The following is a 13,758-nucleotide window of genomic DNA, read 5'->3' on the forward strand; positions in this document are numbered from 1 at the left end:
GTAAGGGGACTGTTGCCCCCTTGCTAACATTCGGGGGGGTGTTTTAGTTGCTAGCTCTCAGTACTAAAAAGGGGGAAGGGTCGATGGGAAATCAGGACCCTGAGACTGACAGTCCCCAGGTATAATGGGGAGAGGCCAATGCTCCAGGTCAGCCTGACTGACAGGGCGGGCAGGCTAATCAGGGAGTCAGGAGGCCAGGGAGGTCCGGTTCTCTGTGTGAGCTGGAATTGCCTGGGTCAGACAGAGTGGGGCCGAGCTAACGAGAAAGCAGGGCCCTGAGCTGAGCTGGGGAGCAGAGCTGGGCCAGATCCAGAGAGAGCAGACCCTGTCCTGGGAGCAGAGCTGCAGCCCCAAAGCCAGCACAGCCCAGAGAGAGCAGACGTGCCCTGGGAGCAGAGCTGCGGCAGCCAGAGCCAGAGGGTCCAGAAAAGCAGCCCGGGAAGCAGGTCAGTGCTGGGAGCAGAGTCACAGAAGCAGCCTGCAGAGTAGACTTGCCCTGGGAGCAGAGCTGCGGCAGCCAGAGCCAGAGGGGCCAGAGAAGCAGCCCAGGGAGCTGGAGGCAGAGCAGCAGCCGTGCAGAGACCGAGTGGTGGAGCTGGGCCTGGAGCAGTCCGGAGCTGGGTGCGGTGAGCAGCTGGGGAGATCGAGGGGGACCCTGGGCAGCAGGCCCAGCACAGGGAGACGCCTCAGCCAAGAGGCTCTGCAGGCCAGGCTTGGATCGTAACCCCGACAGGGCGGGGGCGACACTGGGAAGAAGGGTCCTGCCACTTAGAGCCTGAGAGCGTGTGGCCACCACCAGAGCAAGTGTCCAACCCACAGCATCCCTGCAGCACAACCAGGGCCTGAGAAGGGGCCTGGGACCTACAAGGAACAGACTGAACCGCCCTGACACTCCAGAGACACTGTTTGTGATGTTCCCTGCCACAGAGCGGGGTGATGTGTTTCCTTTCACCTTTCCCATTTTTCCTGATTCTTTTTAAAATTAATTGTTGATTAAATAACTTGCATTTGCTTTAACTTGTATGTAATGGTCAGTGGGTCAGAGAAGTGCCCAGTGCAGAGAGAGTACCCCGGAGTGGGGACACCCTAGCCCCTTTCCTAGGTGATCACAGCAGGGTTGGGGGTCGAGCCCCCCAGGAATCCTGGGCCCAGCCTTGTTGGGGTTATGAGGACTCTGCCAGACAGGAGAGTGGAAGGGGAGTCCTCAAGGGCAGGGAGGCCACTGGGTAAAGGAAGTGGGAGCGAGGACTCAGATTCTTTCGCTAGCCCACTTAACCGGGGTAGTGCAGAAGCCAGGAAAGTTCCCCACAATAGCGGGACTATTCCCCCGCTTACACCTGGATCCATAGATGTTCGTGCCCTCCTGAGTGACCCCAGCTGGAGAAGGTCACCGAGCTCCCCTGGACTGAGCCCGGTCACTGGTGTTTGACGAACGCCTCTTCCAGCAAGGCAGCAAAGCTGGGTCTGCTGCCACCTGGAGATGGAGGAACCCCCCTGCTCTGGGGAGCTGGTTACCCTGGTGAGTCCCTCTCCCTGTCACATACTGGGGCCTCCTTTCCCATTGGATTTGATCAGGCTCCAACTTCCCGTGTTAGATCTTGCTCTGCCTTTCCCTTCTGGATTGAAGAGCCCCCCAGCACCCGGGTTTGTCTCCCCGCGAAGGTCCTTGTGCCTGAGCGCTGGCACCTCGCCACTGACTTGTGGAGAGGCCAAACAGAGCGAGTGCTTTCAGTCTCTTCCTGCCAGGTGTTTTCTCCAGCCCTCCAATCATTTGCCTGGCGCCATCCTGCCCCATCTCCAGTTTGGTGCCAGCCCTTTTAAAGTGTGCAGCCCTGAACTGGGCGCAGGATCCCTGGATCCCCCGGGAAACACCCTCCCTGTTCCTGCTCACCATGGCCCTGTTGGGGTCTCAGCAGCAGTGCAAGTCCAGAATCTATCTATCTATCTATCTATCTATCTATCTATCTATCTATCTATCTATCTATCTATCTAAAGAGATCTCTGAGCCGTTAGTGATTATCTTAGAGAACTTGGACAAAGGGAGAGATCTCAGAGGACTGGAAAAGAGCAAAGATAGTACCTGTCTATAAAAAAGGGGAATAAGGGTAACCCAGGGAATTATAGACCAGTCATCTATATTTTGGTACCTGGAAAGAGAATGGAGCAAATAATCCAACACTCAGATCTCCATCCTTAGAGGCTTTTAAGGTCCAGCTTGACCAAGCCCTGGCTGGTATGATTTACTTGGGTTTGGTCCTGCTTTGAGCAGGGGGTTGGACTAGCTGACCTCCTGAGGTCTCTTCCAACCCTAATCTATGGATCTATGATTCTATAATTTTAAGCATCTAAAAGAAAAGAAGGTAATAAGTAAGAGTTAACATGGGTTTGTCAAGAACAAATCATGTCTAACCAACCTAGTATCTTTTGACAGGGTAACAAGCCTAGTTGATAGGTGGGGAGCAGTACATGTGGTTTATCTCAAGTTTAGTAAAGCTTTTGTTATGTCTCACATGACCTTCTCATAAACAAACTAGGGAAATATAGCCTAGAAGAACCTACTGTAAGGTGGACGCATAACTGGTTGGAAAACTGTTCCCAGAGAGTTATCAGTGGTTCACAGCCAAGCAGGAGCAGCATATCGAGTGGAGTCCTGCAGGGATCTATCCTGGGTCAGGTTCTATTTAATAACTGCATAAATTATTTAGATAACGGCATAGAGAGTACACTTATAAAGTATGCAGATGATACCAGTCTGGGAGGGGTTGTGCGTGGTTTGGAGGACAGGATTAGAATTCAAAATGATCTTGACAAACTGCAGAGATGGTGTGAAATAAATAGGACACAATTCAATAACGACAAATGCAAATCACTGTACTTAGGAAGGAACAATCTGTTTCACACATATGAAATGGGAAATGACTGCCTGGGAAGGAGCAGATCAAAAATTGAATATGAGCCAACAGTGTAATCCTGTTGCAAAACAAGTGAATGTCATTCTGAGATCTATTAGCAGAAGTCTTATAAGCAAGACACAAGAAGCAATTCTTCTGCTCTACTCAGCAGTGATTAGTCCTCAACTGGAATATTGCATCCAGCTGAGGGTCCCGCATTTCAGGAAAGATGTGGAGAAATTGGAGAAATTCCAGAGGAGAGCAACAAAAATGATTATAGGACTAGAAAACATGATCTCTGAGGAAAGATTGAAAAGATTGGGTTTGTTTAGTCTGGAGAAGAGAAGGCTGAGGAGGACATGATAACAGTCTTCAAATATCTAAAAGATTGTTATGAATAGGAGGGTGATAAATTGTTCTCCTTAATCACTGAGGACAGGACAGGAAGCAATGGGCTTAAACTGCAACAAGGGAGATTTAGGTTGGACATTAGAAAAAACTTCCTGGCTGTCAGGGTGGTTAAGCACTAGAACAGATTGCCCAGGGAGGTTGTGGAATTGCCTTCTTTGGAGATTTCTAAGAGCAGGTTAGACAAACATCTGTTAGGGATGGTCTAGATAATACTTAGACCTACCTCAGTGCAGGGGATTGGATGAGATGACATATCGCGGTCCCTTCTAGTTCTTTCTTTCTTTCTTTCTTTCTTTCTTTCTTTCTTTCTTTCTTTCTTTCTTTCTTTCTTTTCTTTCGATTTTTGAGTTGTTCAGAGCTTATTTGTTTAGTTACATTTGTTTGTTGATGTTGATTTAATTCTGGGTAATTGTTTGCGGTTAGGTTGGGCTTACTAAGGCAGGAGGGTTCGTCAATGTTGCAAGTGTCACCCTTATGGTGGAAAAGACCATCCCTCCATCCATCCATCCATCCATCTCTCTACCCGTCCATCTGTCCATCCGACCATCCATCCATTCATCCTTCCGTTCCTCCATCTGTCTATCCATGTATCCATCCCTGCCTATCCATCCATCCCTTTATCCATTCCTGCACTATCCATTCACCCATCCATCCATCCCCATACACATCCATCCGTCCATCCATCCCCACACCTAAATTCATAGATTCCAAGGCCTGCAGGGACCATGGTGATCATCTGGTCTGAACTCCTGTGTAACTCTGCCCAGAGAACTGCCCCACCATTATACCTAGAGTGAATTGTTTAGAAAAAAAATCCAGTCTTCATTTTAAAATGGTCAGTTATTAAGAATTGACCATGACTCTTTATTAAATCTTTGTTCCCTGTGTAGGTACTTATAGACTGTGATCATGTCACCCAATAGCTTTCTCTTTGTTAAACTAAACAGATTGAGCTCTTTGAGTCTATCACTGTCAGGCATGTTTTCTAATCCTTTGATCATTCTCATGGCTCTTCTCTGACCCCTCCCCAATATATCAAAATACTTCTTTAATTGTGGGCCCCAGATTTGGACACAGGATTCCAGCAGCACTTGCACCAGTGTCAAATCCAGAGGTAAAATAACCTCTATACTCCTACTCGACATTCCACTGTTTATGAACCCCAGGATTGCATTAGCGATTTTGGCCACAGCGTCACACTGGGAGCTCATGTTCAGCTGCTTATCCACCATGACCCCCAAATATTTTGCAGAATCTCTGCTTCCCAGGATAGCGTCCCCCATCCTGTAAATATGGCCGACATTTTTTTTCTTGGATGTATACACTGACATTTAGCCATGTTAAAATGCATAATGTTTGCTTGCACCCAGTTTACCAAACAATCTAGATCACTCTGTATCGGTGCCCTGTCATCTTCATTATTGAACACTCCCCCAATTTTTGAGTCATCTACAAACGTTATTAGTGATGATTTCATGTTTTCTTCCAGGGCATTGATAAAAATGGTAAATGGCATAGGACAAGAACCGATACCTGACCCCACAAGAAACACACCCATTTGATGATGATTCCCCATTTACAATTACATTTTGAGACCTCTAATTTAGCCATCTTTTAATCCATTTCTTGTATGCCATGGTAATCTGATATCATTCTCGTTTTTAATCAGCATGTGCAGTACCAAGTCAAATGCCTTCCAGAATTATAAGTATATAACATTATCACCAAAGTTGTAATCTGATCAAAAGGAGACAAGGTCTGTGAGGGGATATCTTTTATTGGACCAACTTTTATTGGTGAGAAAGACACACTTTTGAGCCTACACAAAGCTCTTCTTCAGGTCTGGGAAAGGATATCGGGGTGTCACAGCTAAGTACAAGTGGAACAGGTTGTTTAGCATAAGTACTTAGTACATATTTCTCTCCAAACTCATCAGAAGCAAGCTCCACGAAGATCAGGACCAGGACCCACCAACTCAAAGTAGCATCAGACCCTGGCAGAACAAAAGATGCAAAACATGCAGAAATATCTCCACTGCTACAATGATCAACACCCCCTCCCACAATGCACCTTTCAAGATCAGTGGGTCCTACGCACGCCCATCACAACATGTGGTTTTCCTCATCCAGTTCACTAAATGCCCCAATGAGAACAAGGTGGGTGAAATGAGACAACCACCTTCAAATGAACTCACACAGAAAAATGATGGAAGACAAAAACATGTTACCATCCAGGGACAAACACTTTTCACAAAATGATCACTCCATGTCTGACCTCTCAGTCCTCATCCTCAAAGGAAATCTGCACAACACTTGCAAAAGATGAGCCTGGGAGCTTAAATTCATAACTTTACTAGTTGCTCTTTCCCTGTAACCTACGATGGCGCTAGATCTCCCACCTCCCCCATCACTCGCTAACGCCCGACCTGCCCCGACAGAAGAGCCAGTCTGAGAAGAGAAGTGTGAAAAAGCTGGGCTGGATTAGCCTAAAATGCAGGCTGAGATGGGGTCTGATTAATCTCGATATTAGTGGTGAGGAGGGTGGAAAGTTTTTGGAACATCAGTCAACCTTGTATGGGGAGAGGGGGCTGTAGAGTTTGGATGGCCTCCTCCTCAGGAGACAGGGGACAGGGGGATGGGATGGGAGTGGAACCTGCAGCAGTGTGAGGTCACCGGGGGCGGGGGGATGGGATGGGGCGGTACCTGCAGCAGTGTGAGGTCACCGGGGGCGGGGGGATGGGGTGGGGCGGTACCTGCAGCAGTGTGAGGTCACCGGGGGCGGGGGGATGGGATGGGGAGGTACCTGCAGCAGTGTGAGGTCACCGGGGGCGGGGGGATGGGATGGGGCGGTACCTGCAGCATTGTGAGGTCACTGGGGCGGGGCGATGGGGTGGGGAGGTACCTGCAGCATTGTGAGGTCACTGGGGGCGGGGCGATGGGGTGGGGCGGTACCTGCAGCAGTGTGAGGTCACCGGGGCGGGGGGATGGGATGGGAGCGGTACCTGCAGCAGTGTGAGGTCACCGGGGCGGGGGGATGGGATGGGGCGGTACCTGCAGCAGTGTGAGGTCACTGGGGGCGGGGCGATGGGATGGGGCGGTACCTGCAGCAGTGTGAGGTCACCGGGGTGGGGGGATGGGATGGGGCGGTACCTGCAGCAGTGTGAGGTCACCGGGGGCGGGGCGATGGGATGGGGAGGTACCTGCAGCAGTGTGAGGTCACTGGGGTGGGGGGATGGGATGGGGAGGTACCTGCAGCAGTGTGAGGTCACCGGGGTGGGGGGATGGGGTGGGGCGGTACCTGCAGCAGTGTGAGGTCACTGGGGGCGGGGCGATGGGATGGGGAGGTACCTGCAGCAGTGTGAGGTCACCGGGGTGGGGGGATGGGATGGGGCGGTACCTGCAGCAGTGTGAGGTCACCGGGGGCGGGGCGATGGGATGGGGAGGTACCTGCAGCAGTGTGAGGTCACTGGGGGCGGGGCGATGGGATGGGGAGGTACCTGCAGCAGTGTGAGGTCACCGGGGCGGGGGGATGGGATGGGATGGGGCGGTACCTGCAGCAGTGTGAGGTCACTGGGGGCGGGGGGATGGGGTGGGGCGGTACCTGCAGCAGTGTGAGGTCACCGGGGGCGGGGGGATGGGGTGGGGCGGTACCTGCAGCACTGTGAGGTCACCAGGGGCGGGGGGATGGGATGGGGTGGTACCTGCAGCAGTGTGAGGTCACCGGGGTGGGGCGATGGGGTGGGGCGGTACCTGCAGCAGTGTGAGGTCACTGGGGGCGGGGGGATGGGGTGGGGCGGTACCTGCAGCACTGTGAGGTCACCAGGGGCGGGGCGATGGGATGGGGAGGTACCTGCAGCAGTGTGAGGTCACCGGGGCGGGGGGATGGGATGGGGCGGTACCTGCAGCAGTGTGAGGTCACCGGGGTGGGGGGATGGGATGGGGCGGTACCTGCAGCAGTGTGAGGTCACTGGGGGCGGGGGGATGGGGTGGGGCGGTACCTGCAGCAGTGTGAGGTCACTGTGGGTAGGGGGATGGGATGGGGCGGTACCTGCAGCATTGTGAGGTCACTGGGGGCGGGGCGATGGGATGGGGCGGTACCTGCAGCAGTGTGAGGTCACTGGGGGCGGGGCGATGGGATGGGGCGGTACCTGCAGCAGTGTGAGGTCACTGGGGGCGGGGGGATGGGGTGGGGAGGTACCTGCAGCATTGTGAGGTCACCGGGGCGGGGGGATGGGATGGGGCGGTACCTGCAGCAGTGTGAGGTCACTGGGGGCGGGGCGATGGGATGGGGAGGTACCTGCAGCACTGTGAGGTCACTGGGGTGGGGGGATGGGATGGGGAGGTACCTGCAGCAGTGTGAGGTCACCGGGGTGGGGGGATGGGATGGGGCGGTACCTGCAGCAGTGTGAGGTCACCGGGGGCGGGGCGATGGGATGGGGAGGTACCTGCAGCACTGTGAGGTCACTGGGGTGGGGGGATGGGATGGGGAGGTACCTGCAGCAGTGTGAGGTCACCGGGGTGGGGGGATGGGGTGGGGCGGTACCTGCAGCAGTGTGAGGTCACCGGGGGCGGGGCGATGGGATGGGGAGGTACCTGCAGCAGTGTGAGGTCACTGGGGGCGGGGCGATGGGATGGGGCGGTACCTGCAGCAGTGTGAGGTCACTGGGGGCGGGGGGATGGGATGGGGCGGTACCTGCAGCAGTGTGAGGTCACTGGGGGCGGGGGGATGGGGTGGGGAGGTACCTGCAGCATTGTGAGGTCACCGGGGCGGGGGGATGGGATGGGGCGGTACCTGCAGCAGTGTGAGGTCACTGGGGGCGGGGCGATGGGATGGGGAGGTACCTGCAGCACTGTGAGGTCACTGGGGGCGGGGGGATGGGGTGGGGAGGTACCTGCAGCATTGTGAGGTCACCGGGGCGGGGGGATGGGATGGGGCGGTACCTGCAGCAGTGTGAGGTCACTGGGGGCGGGGGGATGGGGTGGGGAGGTACCTGCAGCATTGTGAGGTCACCGGGGCGGGGGGATGGGATGGGGCGGTACCTGCAGCAGTGTGAGGTCACCGGGGTGGGGGGATGGGATGGGGCGGTACCTGCAGCAGTGTGAGGTCACCGGGGGCGGGGCGATGGGATGGGGAGGTACCTGCAGCACTGTGAGGTCACTGGGGTGGGGGGATGGGATGGGGAGGTACCTGCAGCAGTGTGAGGTCACCGGGGTGGGGGGATGGGGTGGGGCGGTACCTGCAGCAGTGTGAGGTCACCGGGGGCGGGGCGATGGGATGGGGAGGTACCTGCAGCAGTGTGAGGTCACCGGGGCGGGGGGATGGGATGGGGCGGTACCTGCAGCAGTGTGAGGTCACCGGGGTGGGGGGATGGGATGGGGCGGTACCTGCAGCAGTGTGAGGTCACTGGGGGCGGGGGGATGGGGTGGGGCGGTACCTGCAGCAGTGTGAGGTCACTGGGGGCGGGGCGATGGGATGGGGCAGTACCTGCAGCAGTGTGAGGTCACCGGGGTGGGGGGATGGGATGGGGCGGTACCTGCAGCAGTGTGAGGTCACCGGGGTGGGGGGATGGGGTGGGGCGGTACCTGCAGCAGTGTGAGGTCACTGTGGGTAGGGGGATGGGATGGGTACAATACGGTGCCAGTAGGTGGGACACAATACTACACCCACAAGGAGTGTGGGTTACACCGGCAGCAACGTGATGTCATTATTACGGGTCTCTCTGTTGTATTGCGGATGGGGGATCCGGAGGCGCACAGAGAATTTCTGTTGGCTCGGTTCCCCTTGTTTAATGTCATGGGCTCCCAGGCACACAGTGATCTTGCTGTAAAAGCCAAGAGCAATCCATGGGCATTTGGGGCAGGAGTGTACTGAGGTGGGGGGTGGGCACACGTTGGTCTGACATAAGTACTGATCTTGTGGGGACAGGGCAGCATGGGACACTCAGGCAGTGATCTCAGACGCCTTCATTCCCCTTGTTCCCTGGGTCTCAGCTCCCCTCCAGACAGGGGACCCCTCCCAGCTAGATCCAGACAGGGGTCTATGCCCAGCTCCCGCCACCCCAGAGCCCTGCAGAGCTGTCCTTGGGTTGTGAGCCCCTCCCTGCCCCGATCTGGGCAATGGGCCGGACCCCAGCTGGTGTCAACAGGACACAGCTCCATTGGTGTCAATGGGGCCAGATCCCAGCTAGTGCCAATGGCTGTAGCTCCATTGACTTACCCAGTGTTGGAGCTGGACCATGGTTTGCAGACGTCCCTAGAGACAGGCTGATGCCCCCTGAGCAGCTCAGACCCCTGGGCTCTGCTCTCCCAGCCTGTCACACTAACTGCTCCTTCCCTGCAACCTACGACGGTGCCAGAGCTCCCGGCTCCCCCATCACCCGCTAACCCCGACCTGCCCCGACATCCCCAACACAGAGGCACTTACTCTCCATTGCAGTGAGCGGCCGTCAGCACGAAGTTCTCTGCCACCAGGAACCCTCCACAGTGAGACCTCTTGTCTCTGCGACGTATATCCAGACAGGCCATGTATGGCCTGGAGTGGGGCTGGGCTTCCCAGCCTCCGATGATCTCACCTGAGGGGGTGGGGGAACAGATTCATATAAAGAGCCCCATTGTTCCCCTGGCCCAGGCTGGGATCAATCTCCCCATCCCAGGTGCGTGGATGTATTTAACAAATGGCTGTTATTTGCATGAGGGTTGCACCTAGACTGAGATCCAGGATGCCATTGTCCCAGGTGCTGCGCAGAAGCTAACCGAGATCAGGGACCCCATTGTTTCAGGCCTTTCACTGATCGACAGACACAGCCCCAGAGAGCATCCAGTTCAAACAGACACAGGCAGAATCATTCTTCACATTATACTGATGGGGAAACTGAGGCCCAGGGAGCTCGTTCCTGGACCTGCCTATGGGATTTGGGTGCCCATCAGCAATCCATGCAAATTCCTGTCCACAGAAATGCTGGGCAGAGTGGGGAACTGGTCCCAGATTTCTTGGGTCCCAGCCCTGTGCCTTAGCCCCACGGCTGGCCTCCCGGTGTGGGGCACAGAATGGCAGTGGTGTCGCAAAGGAGCCTGTGAGCACTGGGTCACCCAACCCCTTGGGCTGCTCTGAGAGCCCCAGCTGCACTCAAGAGAGGCTGCAGGGTTTGCTACAGCCCCTTGGCCCCAGCAGGATCAGGGGGAGACCCTCACAGCTGCCCACAGCTCCCCCTGCTGGGTGAGGCCCCACTCCCCATGGGCCCTGATCCCACCCCAACTTACCAGCCTCAGCCCCAGAGGGCAGGAGAAAGGCCATGGGGAGCAGGACCAGGATCAAGAGCTGCATCATCAGAGCCATCCAGGGATGGGCACGGAGCCTCTGCCTCAGCCCCGAGGGTTATGTGGACCAGGCAAAGGGAGGGAAGGGCAGTGACTGGCAACCACAGGGACGTGTACCCTGCTGCCCAGAAACCCCCACCCCGGATGGTCCAGGGGTGGAGACGCCGATAGGAGAAGCCTGCAGCCACAGCTGTGCCCACATCAGGGTGGGGGGCTTCCTCCCTGATCTGGTGCCAGCCCGGCCTGGCTGTGGATGTGGTTAATCCTGCCCCCTCCCTGCTGCAGGTGAAGAAACACTCCTGGGCTTCTCTGCACCGAGATACCCAGACCCATAGATTTCAGGGCCAGAAGGGACCATTGTGACCTTCCAACCTGACCCCCTGGGCACCCATAGCCAGAATCCACCCAGCGACTCCTGCCTCCACCATGGGTCCAGGACTGTTGTTCCAATGGCTCCGTGTTCCATGTCTGTATATTAGTCTCAGCCAGACCTTTTCCGACTCCAGCTCAGAAATGATAGCGTGATCACTGAACATCGTCTGCTCTACATGAACCCATGTTGACTGGCATTAACTTTGTTTCCATCCTTTAGTATCTGCCTATTGGTAGATCCAATCTCAGCCATTCCATTATTTGGCTCTGGATTCCCCTGTTGGAATTGGCATGTCTGATTAATGAGGGGTGGGACCTGTCCATCCAGATATCAGCAGATCTGTGTGTTACCGTGTAGAACCATTCCAGATCTGCTCTGTATTCATTCAAGATCAATACAGATGCATGAATACCCAACCAACTCCATTTAAATTCAAGCTAGATTCATTTCAGTTGATGTTGTTCTAAATCTATCCATACCCAAATAGCTACCTCTCGATACCTTCTAGATCAATGCACACCCCTGTACATCCATTCTAGAGCCATCTAGATTTCCATACATCCATTCTAGACCCATCTCCCCACCCTACCATTGATGGACCCACCCGCTATCTGGACCCTGCTGGTAGCTACAGGAGGGGTCACTGACCTGACTCGGGGCCAGCAGGGGGATTGGCTGGGAGCATCCATGTCTGGTCCCTGGGGAGGTGGGATGCAGGAATGACAGGATCAGTGATGCTCCTGGCTCTTTGTGTGTGAATCCCCATAAGGGGACAGCACCTCCCCTGACAGGCCAAGGACCCCTTGGGCGGGGATGGGGCTGAGCCCCCTTGGGGGTTGAAAAACTCAGTGAGGCAGCAGAAGCAGGGGAGTTGTCTGTCTCTGACAATGTGGTGTGGGGGGCGGGGGTCAGAGACACTTTGGATGTTACGTACACAATGTCTGGGGTGGGGCACTGGTATCAGGGTGATCACAGCCACCCACCTCTATCTCACACACAGGGGGACAGGGGTGTGTTTTCTCACTCAGCACCAACACCGATCAGTGTTACCCACAGCCCATGTAAACAGGCGAGCTGGGGAAGGGCAGAACTTGATGCTTGGAACAGTGACAGCAGCACAGAGATGTCCTAGAGGGGAAAGGCCCCACATCTCATTCTGCACCCCCTGAACCAGCCAGTCCCCTGCCATGGGGCTGGATCAGAGCTGCCCCCTCATAGGGGAAAGGCCCCATGTCCATTCCCCACCCCCCAGAGGCAGCCTATCCCCTGCCCTGGGCCCAGTATCAGTCTCACCAATGCTGCATAGAGAGGCAAAATCACTTTCCTGCTCCTATGCCCGTTTTTACAGCCCAGGCTCTGGGCAGTTTTGCCCCCGCGGTGCATGGGGAGCTCATGGCACTGCTTGTTCACTGTATGCCCTCCTAGATCCTTTGCAGAGCCCCAGTTCTCCAGGAGAGAGTCCCAGCTCTGGGGAGGTGACCAAGTCCCTTGGGAGAATGTTTCATTGGCTGGATTCACACCCCTGGTGTGTGACTGGGCCCAACTCACCAAGTGCCCCAGCTCGACCCCTGTACCTTCCCCCGCCTTGTCAGCATTTACCGCACTGCCCAGCGCTGTGACAGTGGCAGATCTGATGGCAGCTTGAGCTGGGACACTGGGTGTGTTCAGTTTCAGGTGTGGCCAGAATACCAGCCCCCTGTTGTGCTGGGTGCTGTACATTAATTATTAGGTGTATTACAGTAGCACCTATGTGCCCCAACCATGGCACAGGACCCCATCATGCCAGGTGCTGAACAAACATAGATCACAGTGATGGCCCCTGGACTAGGTTTATGATGCACCTTTGTTGCAGGGGAGCTGTTGCAAACGGCAAAGAAGTTTGCCCCCTGCCTGAATAGCCCCTGGCTAGAGTTAGATGGGGAGAGAGTCATAGGGGCTTTCTGGGATCAGATCTTGACATCTGGGCTGAGATGTCTGATGGAGGGGGCTAGCCTGCCTGCTGTTTGTGACCCCTCTGTCCCAGAATACATGCACAGAGTGGAAGAGGAATGATGTACAAGGGAAACGAAGAATACCCTGGTACTAATTTCTCCTTCAGTGGGCCTAAAGTGCACTCCTGTTGGCAGCGAGCTGGTCCAGGTGTCAGCAGTGGGATACCAGAGTCAGAAGAACTAACAATAAATGCAGTGATTCACTTTTTCACTCATGATTTTCCTTGTCTTTCTAGGAGACCCAGAATGAACTATTCCTACCCTAGGGGATTCATTCCCCACGGGGCTGAAACCAGACCATGGTTACACCTGCAAGGTAAAACAATTGGATGTGCGTCCGAGGCTGGGGGCATTCGTTCAATTCCCAGAAAGGTAACACTTCATTGTTTTGCAACTTCATTTTTATTCATTGCTGGCAAAGAGGCAGCGAGCAAAATGAGCAGGCCACATGGAAGGGCAGGGCAGGGGAGGTTAGAAGGAGGCTCTCAGAGCTGTCATTTCATCTGAAATCAGTTCAGGACATTTGCTAATTTCCTTTCCCATGAACAAACTCCCTCTGGCCTTGCCTGTCCTGGGAACATGTTGTTTGGAATGGGAAGTGGCCAGTGCAAGGTAACTAACACACGGGAAAGGCCCAGTGAGGACAGGCAGGCTGCAGTTTTAACACAACTTAGTAAATCAGGTAACAATGTGGGCCTCCCCTAAATTGTCACTCGATCAGTTGAAATGGGGAAGACCTACAAAATTCCGAGTCCTCCCCAGGAATTGGCTCATGT

The sequence above is a fragment of the Natator depressus genome, chromosome 13 (assembly GCF_965152275.1).
Source record: "Natator depressus isolate rNatDep1 chromosome 13, rNatDep2.hap1, whole genome shotgun sequence".
NCBI lineage: Eukaryota > Metazoa > Chordata > Testudines > Cheloniidae > Natator > Natator depressus.